The following is a 14,621-nucleotide window of genomic DNA, read 5'->3' as shown; positions in this document are numbered from 1 at the left end:
GACAAAATATGTGAGAGGAGTACAAATATTAATACTTCCTATATACCTTGCGCCCACATCCTTTACTTGTTTATGTTTTACTGAATGCACTTTATCATTCTCTCTCTCTCTCTCTTTCTTCATCCTCAGTGTTCATTTTATTACCATGTTGACAGGAAGAGTTGTTCTTGATATTAAGTAAGGATTTTAAATCAGCTTATTATCACTGCAAATTTCCAAAAGACAGAAAGAAGGGTAACAGTGTGAATCTCTCTATGGCTTCTAGTAAAAATGGAAATATTGCTTAGATTGGAGGAAGGTCATAGAGCACTCTCAGAAGAAATATGATCGTATTGCCATCATAGAAGCAATACATTTGTCTTTTGTCTCCTTACTTGTTTATATTTTTTCAACTATTTAAATCAAACAATTTGAGGTGAAAGTTCACCACCACTCTCACCTACCAATAACAAGATAGAACACTGGAAATATTATTTCCCAAACATGAGTTTTCATTTTGATGATAGTCAGCTACTAATCTAGATGCTTGATATAAGAGACATTATCTAAGCTCTACCATACCTGTATCAGTAGAATTACTTCCCTATTATACATGAAGATATACAGGCATACCTTGGAGATATTGCAGATTCAGTTCCAGACCACTGCAGTAAAGCAAACATTGCAATAAAATGAGTCATATAAATTTGTTGCTTTTCCAATGCATAAAAAAGTCATGTTTACATTACAATATAAGCAGCTGAGTGTGCAATAGAAGTATGTCTAAAAAACAATGCACATACTTTAATTTTAAAATACTTTATTGCTAAAATGCTAAGGATTATCTGTTCCTTGATCAAGTTGTGATTTTTCACAGGTAAAGGGTTTGGTCCCAGTGTTGGTGGCTGCTGACCAATCAGGGTGGTGGTTTCTTAAGGTTAATGTGGCTGTGGCAATTTCTTCTAACAAGGCAGCAATGAAGTTTGCCACATTGGTTGATTTTTCCTTTCGTGAAAGATTTTTTTTTTTTTTTTTTGTAGCATGTGATGCTGTTTGATAACTTTTTCCCCACAGTAGAACTTCTTTCAAACCCAAATTCTGCCACTGCTTTATCAATTCAGTTTCTGTAATATTCTAAATTCTTTGTTGTTATTTCAGGAATGTTCACAGCATCATTACCAGGAGTAGATTCTATCTCATGGAACAACTTTCTTTGCTCATCTGTAAGAAACAACTCCTAATGCATTAAAATTGTATCTTGAAACTGCAGCAACTCAGTCACATCTTCAGGCTCCACTTCTAATTCTAGTTGTCTTGCTGTTTCCACCACATCCGCGTTTACTTCCACTGAAGAGTTAAACCCCTCAAAGTCATCTGTGAGAGTTGGACTCAACTTCTTCTAAACTCCTGTTATTGTTGATATTTTGGACTCCTCCCAGGAGTCACAAATGTCCTTAGTGTCATCTAGAGTGGTGAATCCTTTCCAGAAGATTTTCAATTTATTTTACCCAGATTCATCAAGGGAGTCATTATGGCAGCAATAATCTTACTATGTTTAGTTCTTATGTAATAAAACTTGAAAGTTGAAATTACTCCTTGATTCAGAGGCTACAGAATGGATGTTGTGTTAACGAGCTTAAAAACACGAATATCCTTGTTCATCTCCATCAGAACTCTTGGGTGTTCAGGTACATTGTCAATGAACAGCAATATTTTGAAAGGACTCTTTTTTTTCTGAGCAGTAGGTCTCAAGAGCAGGATAAAAATATCCAGTAGACCATACTGTTAACAGATATGCTGTCATTCAGACTTTGCTCCATTTATAGAGTACAGGGACAGTAGATTTAGCACAATTTTTACTATTTTCAGAATCGTTAATCAGTATTGGCTTCAACTTCAATTTACCAGCTGCATTAGCCCCTACCAAGAGTGTCACCCTGTGCACTGAAGCTTTAAAGCCAGGCATTGACTTATTTTCTAGCCATGAACGTCCTAGACAGCATCTCCTTTCAATATAAGTCTGTTTCATCTACACTGAAAATCTCTTGTTTAGTGTAACAACCTTCATCTATTATCTTAGCTAGATTTTCCAGATTATGTGCTAAAGCTTCTACATCAGCACATGCTACTACTTCACCTTGCACTTTTTCTTTTATTTTGGGATGGCTTCTTTCCTTAAAAATTATCAACCAACTTCTTCTAGCTTCCAACTTTTCTACTTCATTTCTCTCAGCCTGAAGATAATTGAAAATAATTTGGGCCTTGTTGTAGTTGGTTTGGTTTTCTATCCAGACTAATAAAACGTTCTTCATATCAGCAACAAGTCTGTTTTACATTCTTTGTCGTTCATTTGTTCACTGTAGTAGCACTTTCAATTACCTTCAAGAACTTTTCCTTTGTGTTCCTAAGTTGGCTGTTTGTTATAAGAGACCTAGCTTTTAGCCTCTCTCAGCTTTCAACATGCTTTCTTCATTAAGTTTAATCATTTCCAGCTTTTGACTTAAAGTGAGAGATGTATGATGCTTTTCTTCTCACTTGAACACTTACAGGCCATTGTAGGGTTATTACTTGGCCTAATTTTAATATTGTTGTGTCTCAGGGAATAGTGAGGCTTGAGGAGAAGAAGAGAGATGGAAGAACAGCTAGTTGCTGAAGAAGTGGGAACACACATGATATTAATTAAGTTCACTATCTTATATGTGCAGAGTGTATGGTGTCCCACAAACAATTACAATAGTGACATAAAAGATCATTGATCACAGATAACCATAACTAATATAATGACAATGAAAAAACCTGAAATATTGTGAGAGGTACTGAACTGTGACCCAGAAACCAAAAGTGAGCACATATTGTTGGAAAAAATGGTGTGGATAGAATTGCACAAGGCAGGCTGGTCAAAACCTTCAATTTGTAAAATCACAACATCTACAAGAAAAGTGCAATGAAACAAAGTACGCTTGCCATTGCTCCAGGTTACAGAGAGAAAAAGTGGAAGAGATTAGATTCAAATCAAATCTCTGTGATGCCAAAATCCATGATCTTAATCATTAAATACATTGCTTCCAATTTTATGTCTAGATAATATATATTTCATAGGTTTTATATAAAAATCTATTGTTTAACATCATCTCATTAGTAATATATATATAATATTCAGAAAGTTTAAACAATGGTTACTTAAATGAACTACTGCTTTATTAAGCAAGATACAAATCTTAATCTGTAATATATATTTAGAAGTAGGATTTATAACATTAAAATAAGCCATGATGGTTTTTCCAAAATAATGAGAAAATGACCCCTTAAATCAATTATACTTTAAAAAGAAAGATGCCTGTTTTGTCTGTCTTTATGAAGGAGACGAAATTTGGCAAGGCAAAAACTTTAGGTTGTTAAAAGATGCAAGTTAACTCATGTTTATGTTTTATAACTTATTTTATTTTTTAAAACAACCTTGAGTTGAGTTTTCTTTGTATTTATTTTGTACTATTTTAAGATGTATAGGTCATTTGCAAGTAGTTAGTTGCTGAATTTTCGGTGCAATCCAAATACTTAGTTTAGTATTACCTGTGGTTTACCTGCTAATTTAAACAGATGACTATAACATGCAAATTAAGATTATAACCACGCATTTTCAACTGCAAACTATATGGAAAGAGTATTCGATATGAAAAAGACAAAATAAAAATTACATAGTTTCTATTTTCTTTGCAGTTTAAAAATGAATTGGAAAATGAATTAGTAATAATGTTTAAAATGCATTTAATTGTGTTTTTTAATGTTGCATGGCATAAAATTTTGATAGCTCGGTTAGAAATGTATGTCTGAACTAGATTTCACAGAAACTGTTTTCCTCTTTCTATTGGTGAAATACTAACTGCTGTGTCTTGATATGACCACTTGATGGAACTCTTTCATTTTGCTTTCAGCATTCTCTAAGCAGTGACAAACTTACCTTTCTGGGCAGGTATAAAAGTATATATATGTATGTGTGTGTGTATATATACATGTGTATGTATGTGTGTGTGTATATATATGTATATATATGTGCGTGCCTATATATATGTATATATATGTGTGTATATATGTGTATATATATGTATGCTTAAAGGAATTCGTTATTTGGCATATTTAGTATTCTCTACCTTTTTTATGTATGTCAATTTTATTTATTTCTATGGAGAACCACAGTGTTAGTAAGTCGATCTGTAGAAAAAAAAATACTACTTCTTAAATAAACTCTTGTTCTCATTTCCCTCCAAGAATTTTTGGCAGAAAATTAATTTTAAATAATTCTTAATATTTAAATATAATAATATCCAAAATGTTATTTTCTTTATAATCAAACTGAAACTCTATTTCTGGGATGCCTTCAAAATTAATAGTCAGAAGCATTCACAAGGTCTTGGGAATTAGAGGGTGTTAGGTAGTTGTGGGAACTTCCTAACAATTATCCTTATTAAGAAAGATAGCTTGAGAAGAGGAGAGATTGATTTTGAAGTGAAGCTTTCAATAAAGTCATATAGAACAATTAGGAAAAACTAGAAGTGAAGGACGGGGTGAAAATCACCTTCTCTTCTTTGAAAACATTGACGCTATAGGTCATCCAAGAGCTGTGGATTAGGTATCAATCATCTATTTGTGACCTTTCATTTAAACTTTCTGAAGTTTTGCATAAAATAGGGATAATCGTAAATCTCTCACGAGGCTCAGATACAATAAAACTCACTATAGAAACACATTTGTAAACTCTAAAAACATCGTGGAACTAGTAGTTGTTGGAATGATCACATTGTTGTAAAGAAAGCCCACATTAAGCATGTCAGCATATCTCGGAGAAAAAGGCCGTCTTCGGTAACTCTACCTTACAAAATATTTTCCATGCTCTGTAGTGTCTGGCTCCTAGTCACAAGAATCTCAAGGAAGTAAGGCCTCTTTTTTGTTTGCCATTTATTCTAAGTGATCTCTGCCACTTCAGTGGCATCTAGTCCTATGCTAATGGTGGCCAAATCATTTTTCCAGTCCAGAATCTCTACATGAACTCCACCATCCTATTAGACACTTTCTCCCCAATATTCTGAAAACTTAAATTTCTCTTTGCTTAAACCAAACTCACTGTGTTTATTCTGCAAAACTGTTGCATACACTTGGCTGACAGAGTTTTTGGTTTTTAAATTGATGACTGTGATTAATTTCTCTTTTGGCTCCCCAGTACCCAGCCTACAGTAGTCAGTCACTGATTAACCATTGAATGAATGAAGTATTCTGAAGCTCAAGACATAGATTTGACCGAATGGTGATAATTTCAAACATTAATTTGTTTTATTGTGACTCTGTTAGAGATTGGCTTATACAATATTACTTTCCTAGTGATTCTTGTTTTTATCTATTTTTGGTCTACACAAGGCATTGAAAATATAAGGCACTGAATGTGCCCTCATTTTCAGAGTTTAAAAGAAATTTCATTGCTGCACTAATGATAAAAATTTAATCAAATCTTTTTTAGGAATAAGTTATAAAATACTATTCATGCTTTTTCTCAATATACACTTTTTCTTCTTCAATTACTGGAGTGAGGAAACTCACTTAAGAGGAATGTCTTTCAATAAGAGCAGCTGTAAGGAAAAAGCATATTTTCACTGCCAAGAAAAACTATCAGATAAAATACATTCATTGTACAAAAGAATTATGAACGATTTCTGTAGACATGCAATATGGTATGTACTATTGAATGTGTTGAGGATAAAGTAATAAACAAAAGTACATGTTCTTACATTCTTTGAGCTTGTGTGGGAAACCCAATATAAACAAATGTGCTATTTATATTTTGGTTTAACTTACTTTATTTCAGGTTGCAACAGAACTATACAAAATGTGAAGTAGGGAAGGTGATGAAGTAACACAGGCTGCTATTTTCTAATGGGTTGTCAGAGAAGATCTGTCTAAGGGGAGACTTTATATAGATATCTGAGTGAAATGATGGGCCAAGTCATTTGGGGAAGACATTTTGGATTGCCTCGAGAGGTCTCAAGAACCTTCCAGGGCTCTCCAGAACCCCTCTTCAGGGATCTCTGAAAAGATACTGATTACAGAGATGTCTGAGGACTGAGCTGGGACAATCCAACATTTGTAGTACTGATGCAAAGAAAGCCCACCAAAAGAGATTTAGATCATTTCTACAGTTCTATAAAAATATTTTTATGACTCCTAATTTTCATTTAGTTAGCGTATTTTTTCTTCTTCATGTCACCTTTACCCTTTTGTTGACTGTAAAGAAATCCATACACTTACGCAATGTATTCTGTGACAGCATAAGCTGTTTTCAATGATGGGAGCATCAATTTATAGGTAAGTATAACTCAATTAAAGCACATAAGTTCAGGTACTAAAATCAATACAAAGAGCATATTCTGCTACCTCCCAGTCGCCCGCCCCCGGTTTACATATGCTTAACATTTCTGGTGGACAGAATCTTGCTGCTTGTGTGGGATTCTTGACATCACAATATTCATCGTAGAGTAGGCATGCAATGGTTTTAATTTAAATCAATAAGTTAATCTCAAGGGGCAGGGAAGTGAGCAAAAGGGGGCTTATGACCCTTTTTCCTAAAGAGCAACCAATGGTCAGCCATCATTGATTGCTACACAAGGCCACTCCTGAGATCCCAGTTCTAATATCATAAAAAATCAAGTACATGAAAATAATAGAAAGTGAAACCCATGCTTTCCTGACAACAGTGTCTTGCTTCTGGAGATAAAACTAATGATTTTCCCAGAAAATTTTTAAGCAACATTTGGAGGAAAAGCTAAAGAGAGATTTGAATATTATTCCTTTAGGACAGGATTGCCTGGTAACTTACAGGGCACCTATTTAAATGTGAACTTCAGATAAGCCTCTAAGTATTTAAGATGTTCTTATACTAAAAAGTTATTTGTTTTTTACATGAAATTGAAATATAAGTAGAAATCCTCTATTTATATTTGCTAAATCTGACAATCCTATGTTAGGAATACTTTAGACAGATTAGGGTAAGATACATTTTCTGGAAACATCAAGCAACCTATTTTTGTTCGTCCATCAATCAAAGCCAAGGAGCCAATAGGATAGATTAGTATGGCTAAATGTCTTAGGCTATTGGCAAAAAGTGTGGATGTAGTATTTTTCAAGACAAAATAAAAGAAAGGAAGTTAGCTTTTAGATGTATGAAATGTTCTTTCTTAGCTATGATTTTATTAAAAATATACTGAGATGAGAAAATCAATCCTTTCTCAGATGAGAAGAAATCCAAACATAAGCACAATAAAACGTGTGAAAGCAATAAAATACATGCTATAGAATTCAACCATATTCAAATATATACTGATAGAGCAAATATGAGAGAGGATAATAGTACATGAAGCTAAACTAGGCCCTCTTCCATGAAAAATCATAGGCTCAAATTGTCTGTGGAGGGGCTAGGCCACTCATAATGACAAAAGATGAAGACAATAATAAGAGTTATATAACATTTTTAGTAGTTATATTAAGCTTCTAAGTGAGGTTAAAAAGTAACAGAAATATTCCCAACCGTGTGATAAAAACATTAAAAAATTACTACAATTGACAGAACTCCAGGATCATAAGAGACTTGTTAGATTCTAAAGGAAGTTGCTAATGAATAAGGAAAGCTGTTAAACAGGCATTGAAAATCTCCAAAGAACTAGGGCATGCATTAAAGAAATCTTCAGGAAAATGCAATATAGTAAAATTCAGAAAAAAATGTTTAACTGTGGTGTGGTATAAAACTCCAGTGGTGTGAATTTCAGAATCAAGAATAGACCTGAGAAGGAAGAGGAAGAGGAGTAGGAGGGGGACCTTTCTACCAAAGATCATTACCTGTCAAAACCATGAAGTCTCTTAATAAAATAAGCTACTGACTAGATTTTAAATTTGCATTGGAAATGCCATGACGATTAAAAATTTTTACATAAAAAAAGGCCTGGGTTATTTGAATGTGTTCTCTAACTCTGGTTGTGTGCTTGGAATTAAAGCCCTATCACTGGCGTTCCAACTCTGCTGTGATCCTATTTTGGGGGCTAGTTCCTGGCAATGATGCTATGAGCATATTTGCCAAATTGTCTAAAGACCACTTTTCTTGTTATGCAAATATCAGTTTAGTCATCCAACTTGTGTATACAGTTCTGGAACAAGAAGCATCTGGAAAAAAAAGAACATATTATGACACTTAGCTAAAAGTGGGGGATGGGGATATTCTTTGGAGGAAAAGAATTCTATCAAGGACCTAATATATTTAATTCTGTTCATTAAAAACAAATTTCCAATGGTTTCAAACCAGAAATTAATTAAAATAAAAATGGGAGTTAACATGAAATATTAACAAAACTTTATCATTCCTATTTGTTTTTGTTAACTGTGATTAATAAGTGTTCAGAAAAAACATGGCATTATATTAATGTCTCCTAAATATTTGAAAATGTATAATTTAGCACTTCTTACATTTCTTTATTATTATTATTATACTTTAAGTTCTAGGGTACATGTGCACAATGTGCAGGTTTGTATACATGTGCCATGTTGGTGTGCTGCACCCATTAACTCCTCATTTACGTTAGGTATTTCTCCTAATGCTATCCCTCCGCCAACCCCCCACCCCATGACAGGCTGTGGTGTGTGATATTCCCAACCCAGTGTTCAAATGTTCTCATTGTTCAATTCCCACCTGTGAGTGAGAACATGCAGTGTTTGGTTTTCTGTCCTTGCGATAGTTTGCTCAGAATGATGGTTTCCAGCTTCATCCATGTGCCTACAAAGGACATGAACTCATCCTTTTTACAGCTGCATAGTATTCCATGGTGTATATGTGCCACATTTTCTTAATCTAATCTATCATTGATGGACACTTGGGTTGATTGCAAGTCTTTGCTATTGTGAATAGTGCCACAATAAACATATGTGTGCATGTCTTTATAGCAGCATGATTTATAATCCTTTGTGTATATACCCAGTAATGGAATTGCTGGGTCAAATGGTATTTCTAGTTTGAGATCCTTGAGGAATCACCACACTGTCTTCCACAATGGTTGAACTACTTTACAGTCCCACCAACAGTGTAAAAGCCTTCCTATTTCTCCACATCCTCTCCAGCACCTATTGTTTCCTGACTTTTTAATGATCGCCATTCTAACTGGTGTGAGATGGTATCTCATTGTGGTTTTGATTTGCATTTCTCTGATGACCAGTGATGATGAGCCTTTTTTCATGTGTGTGTTGGCTGAATAAAGGTCTTCTTTTGAAAAGTGTCTGTTCATATCCTTTGCCCATGTTTTGATGGGGCTGTTCGATTTTTTCTTGTAAATTTGTTAAAGTCTTCGTTGATTCTGGATATTAGCCCTTTGTCAGATGAGTAGATTGCAAAAATTTCCTCCCATTCTGTAGGTTGCCTGTTCACTCTGATGGTAGTTTCTTTTGCTGTGCAGAAGCTCTTTAGTTTAATTAGATCCCATTTGTCTATCTTGGCTTTTGTTGCCACTGCTTTTGGTGTTTTAGTCATGAAGTCCTTGCCCATGCCTATGTCCTGAATGGTATTGCCTAGGTTTTCTTCTGGGTTTTCATGGTTTTACATATCACATTTAAGTCTTTAATCCATCTTGAATTAATTTTTGTATAAGGTGTAAGGAAGGGATCCAGTTTCAGCTTTCTACATATGGCTAGCCAGTTTTCCCAGCACCATTTATTAAATAGGAAATCATTTCCCCATTTCTTGTTTTAGTCAGGTTTGTCAAAGATCAGACGGTTTTAGATGTGTGGTGGTATTTCTGAGGCCTCTGTTCTATTCCATTCGTCTATGTTTCTGTTTTGGTACCAGTACCATGCTGTTTTGGTTACTGTAGCCTTGTAGTATAGTTGGAAGTCGGGTAGCATGATTCCTCCAGCTTTGTTGTTTTTGCTTAGGATTGGCTTGGCAATACAGGCTCTTTTTTGGTTCCATATGAACTTTAAAGTAGTTTGTTTCCAATTCTGTGAAGAAAGTCATTGGTAGCTTGATGGGGATGGCATTGAATCTATAAATTACCTTGGGGAGTATGGCCATTTTCACAATAGTGATTCTTCCTATCCATGAGCATGGAATGTTCTTCCATTTGTTTGTATCCTCTTTTATTTCATTGAGCAGTGGTTTGTAGTTCTCCTTGAAGAGGTCCTTCACATCCCTTGTGAATTGGATTCTTAGGTATTTTATTCTCTTTGTAGCAATTGTGAATGGGAGTTCACTCATGATTTAGCTCTCTGTCTGTTACTGGTGTATAGGAATGCTTGTGATTTTTGCAGATTGATTTTGTATCCTGAGACTTTGCTGAAGTTACTTATCAGATTAAGGAGATTTTGGGCTGAGATGATGGGGTTTTCTAAATATAAATCATGTCGTCTGCAAACAGGGACAATTTGACTTTCTCTTTTCCTAATTGAATATTTATTTCTCTTTATTTCTTTATTTCTTTCTCTTGCCTGATTGCCCTGGCCAGAATTTCCAGCACTATGTTGAATAGGAGTGGTGAGAGAGGGCATCCCCGTCTTGTGCCAGTTTTCAAAGGGAATGCTTCCAGTTTTTGCATATTCAGTAAGATATTGGCTGTGCGTCTGTCATAAATAGCTCTTATTATTTTGAGATACGTCCCATCAATACCAAATTTATTGAGAGTTTTTAGCACGAAGCGCTGTTGAATTTTGTCAAGGGCCTTTTCTAAATCTATTGAGATAATCATGTGGTTTTTGTCTTTGGTTCTGTTTATGTGATGGATTATATCTATTGATTTGCGTATGTTAAACCAGCATTGCATCCCAGGGATGAAGCCAACTTGATCTTGGTGGATAAGCTTTTTGATGTGCTGCTGGATTCGGTTTGCCAGTATTTTATTGAGGATTTTCGCATCGATGTTCATCAGGGATATTGGTCTAAAATTCTCTTTTTTTGTTGTGTTTCTGACAGGCTTTGGTATCAGGATGAAGCTGGCCTCATAAAATGAGTTAGGGAGGATTCCCTGTTTTCCTATTGTTTGGAATAGTTTCAGAAGGAATGGTACCACTTCCTCTTTGTACCTCTAGTAGAATTCAGCTGTGAATCCTGGACTTTTTTTGGTTGGTAGCTATTAATTATTGCCTCAATTTCAGAGTCTGTTGTTGGTCTATTCAGGGGTTCAGCATCTTTCTGGTTTAGTCTTGGGAGGGTGTATGTGTCCAGGAATTTATCCATTTCTTCTAGATTTTCTAATTTATTTGCATAGAGGCATTTATATTATTCTCTGAGGGTAGTTTGTATTTCTGTGGGATCGGTGGTGATATCCCCTTTATCATTTTTTATTGAGTCTATTTGATTCTTCTCTCTTTTCTTCTTTATTAGTCTTGCTAGTGGTCTATCAGTTTTGTTGATCTTTTCAGAAAACCAGCTCCTGGATTCATTGATTTTTTGAAAGGTGTTTTGTGTCTCTATTTCCTTCAGTTCTGCTCTGATCTTAGTTATTTCCTGACTTCTGCTAGCTTTGGGATGTGTTTGCTCTTGCTTCTCTAGTTCTTTTAATAGTGATATTAGGGTGTCGATTTTGGATCTTTGCTGCTTTCTCTTGTGGGCATTTAGTGCTATAAATTTCCCTCTACACACTGCTTTGTATGTGTGCCGAGATTCTGGTATGTTGTGTCTTTGTTCTCATTGGTTTCAAAGAACATCTTTATTTCTACCTTCATTTCGTTATGTACCCAGTAGTCATTCAGGAGCAGGTTGTTCAGTTTCTATGTAGTTGTGCAGTTTTGAGTGAGTTTCTTAATCCTGAGTTCTAATTTGATTGCACTGTGGTCTGAGAGATAGTTTGTTGTGATTTGTGTTCTTTTACATTTGCTGAGGAGAAGCACTTCTTACATTTCTGATGTGAAAACTGTTTAAACACTATGACATCCTAGTTTAATAATTACATATTGAGTGGTCCAAACAGACCATAAATTTTTCCGAAAGCAATATTCATATCACACACATTGAAGTTATTTTTGACTGGATATTATACGATGCTGCTTATTTAGGCAAGATAGGGTTTTCTTTTAATATTGCAATGTGTGATGTACTAAAGAACGTTTATGTTGAAGCTTTAAAAAGACAGAAATAAGAGAAACCCAAACACATTCTGACTGGCTTTAAAAGTAAGAATAAATAGTCCTTCCAAAGCATCATAAAATGGATATAACAGCAAAAAAAAAAAAAAAATGGGTAGAAATGTTATCGTTGTTTATTCTTTGTTTCCTCAAGGGGAAAAAATAGCACTTTTATCATGGTTGGGACATAACTTCTAAAGAAAAACAAGTTTAGAGCTTTCTATGTATTTTCTATTTCTTTCTTTAGACAATATTACCACGTGGTCTGGTCTAATGCAGCTGTGACACATACACACACACACACATCACCGACCAGGATAGGCTGTGCTATTGCTTTTGCTTCTTAGTGTGAATATTGAAAGGCCACAGGGTCACCTTCAGCTCTTTGGACACTGGCTTCCTGTACGTCCTGCTGTGTTTCCTGCTTGAATGCACAAGCCTTATTGCACCGAGTATGTTTTGCAGAAATGTACCTTGATATGCCACATAATTCCCATACACATTTGCGGGCCTGCACTCATTATCTATTGAAAACAATCTGACCGAAAAGTGACAGTCTCGATTGCGATTTTCATTTGATCTTACAAATTATTTCCAAGGGCCACAGTGTTGGCACATTTGTAACTCCTGTGTCTCCTTCACCCTCTACAACAGACTTAGCCCCACCTTTTCATGGAAAAGCACAAGACCCTCAAATCATTGTGTTGTCCTAACGGCTTTCAAAGAATTACTTCCTTCGAAGTTATTTTCCTCTTTTTTTAACTTACATTTCTAAAGCTAGAGTCAGGATAGTTGATTCTGGTGCTGAAAAAAAATCAGTTAATAACGATTTTTATAAACTTCTACACATTTCTTTTGTGTAGGGTTGGTGTCGTGGAATATTGTGCATTTGGAGGTTAGAAAGAAACTGGTTCACTTTTTTTTTTTGAGGCAGGATTTCACTCTGTTGCCCAGGCTGGAGTGCAGTGGTGCGATCTCGGCTCACTGCAACCACCGCCTCCCGGGTTCAAGTGATTCTCCTGCCTCAGCCTCCCAAGTAGCTGGGATTACAGGCACCAACCACCACGCCCAGTTAATTTTTGTATTTTTAGTAGAAATGGGGTTTCACCATGTTGGCCAGGCTGGTCTCCAACTCCTGACCTCAGGTGATCTGCCTGCCTCGGCCTCCCAAAGTGCTGGTATTACAGGTGAGAGCCAACACGCCTGGCTGGTTCACATTTTAAATATGTTACTTTTTAACCAAATGATTTGGGGCAAGTTTCTCCTGTTTTTCTTTTTTTTTTGAAATAGAGTTTCATTCTTGTTGCCCAGGGTGGAGTTCAATGGCGCGATCTCAGCTCACCACAACCTCCGCCTCCCAGGTTCAAGCGATTCTCCTGCCTCAGCTTCCCTAGTAGCTGGGATTACAGGCATGCACCACCATGCCCAGCTAATTTCATGTTTTTAGTAGAGACGGGGTTTCTCCATGTTGGTGAGGCTGGTCTCAAACTCCCGACGTCAGGTGATCCGCCCGCCTTGGCCTCCCAAAGTGCTGGGATTACAGGCATGAGCCACTGCGCCCGGCCATTTCTCCCCTTTTTCACATGTGTTTTCTCAGCTATAAAATATTATTTATCCCTGTAGATCTCTATTCACCTCGAAAGTCAAGATAAAACTTTCCATTTGCTTCCCAGTATATATTTGGACATTTTGCCATACTGAACTTACCCATGCCTGTTTTTCAGTGTGTTCATTTGTATTACTTTGGAGAAGCTATTATCTTGCCATCCTCTTTGTTGTCTTCTGATTTCTACTCCCTATTTTTCATTGAGATTTTCTTCTGCCCTCAGGTAGTACATGCTCATCCATCTCCATTGTATATCAATAGGCCTTTGAAAATAATCCTAGCTGTAAATCCTGACGATTAAATAATTCAGAATTATTTACTCATCTGCATCATCCTGATATATATTCCTATGTTGCCCACACTGTGTTCAGTGGTAGAAACACATGCTAAATTATGCATGTACATTTTCTTTTTTCTTTTGTTTTTTAGACAGAGTATCACTCTGTTGCCCAGGCTGGAGTGCACTGGCACGATCTTGGCTCACTGCAACCTCTGCCTCCTGGCTTCAAGCGATTCTGCTGCGTCAGCCTCCCAAGTAGCTGGGATTACAGGTGTCCACCACCATGCCTGGCCAATTTTTGTATTTTTAGTAGAGACGGGGTTTCATTTGTGGGCTGGGCTGATCTCAAATTCTTGACCTCGTTATCTGCCCTCCTCGGACTCCCAAAGTGCTGGGATTCGCATGTTCATTTTCCAGTCACTATTTATGCATTCTTCAATCATACTGCTTTTCTCAGCATATACATACATAAAATGTTTTCTGTGCATGAAGCCTTATTCTAGGCACTGGGTATAGACTAAAAACAAAAAAAATAGGATAATCTATTCCCCTGCCCCCTTGAAACTCACAGTCAAACAGGAGAAAAATATATGAAACAAAAGAATAAAGTACATAATT

This window comes from Symphalangus syndactylus, chromosome 1 (genome assembly GCF_028878055.3).
Source record: "Symphalangus syndactylus isolate Jambi chromosome 1, NHGRI_mSymSyn1-v2.1_pri, whole genome shotgun sequence".
Classification (NCBI taxonomy): domain Eukaryota; kingdom Metazoa; phylum Chordata; class Mammalia; order Primates; family Hylobatidae; genus Symphalangus; species Symphalangus syndactylus.
The sequence above is the reverse complement of the archived record's forward strand: the minus strand, read 5'-3'. Positions refer to the sequence as shown.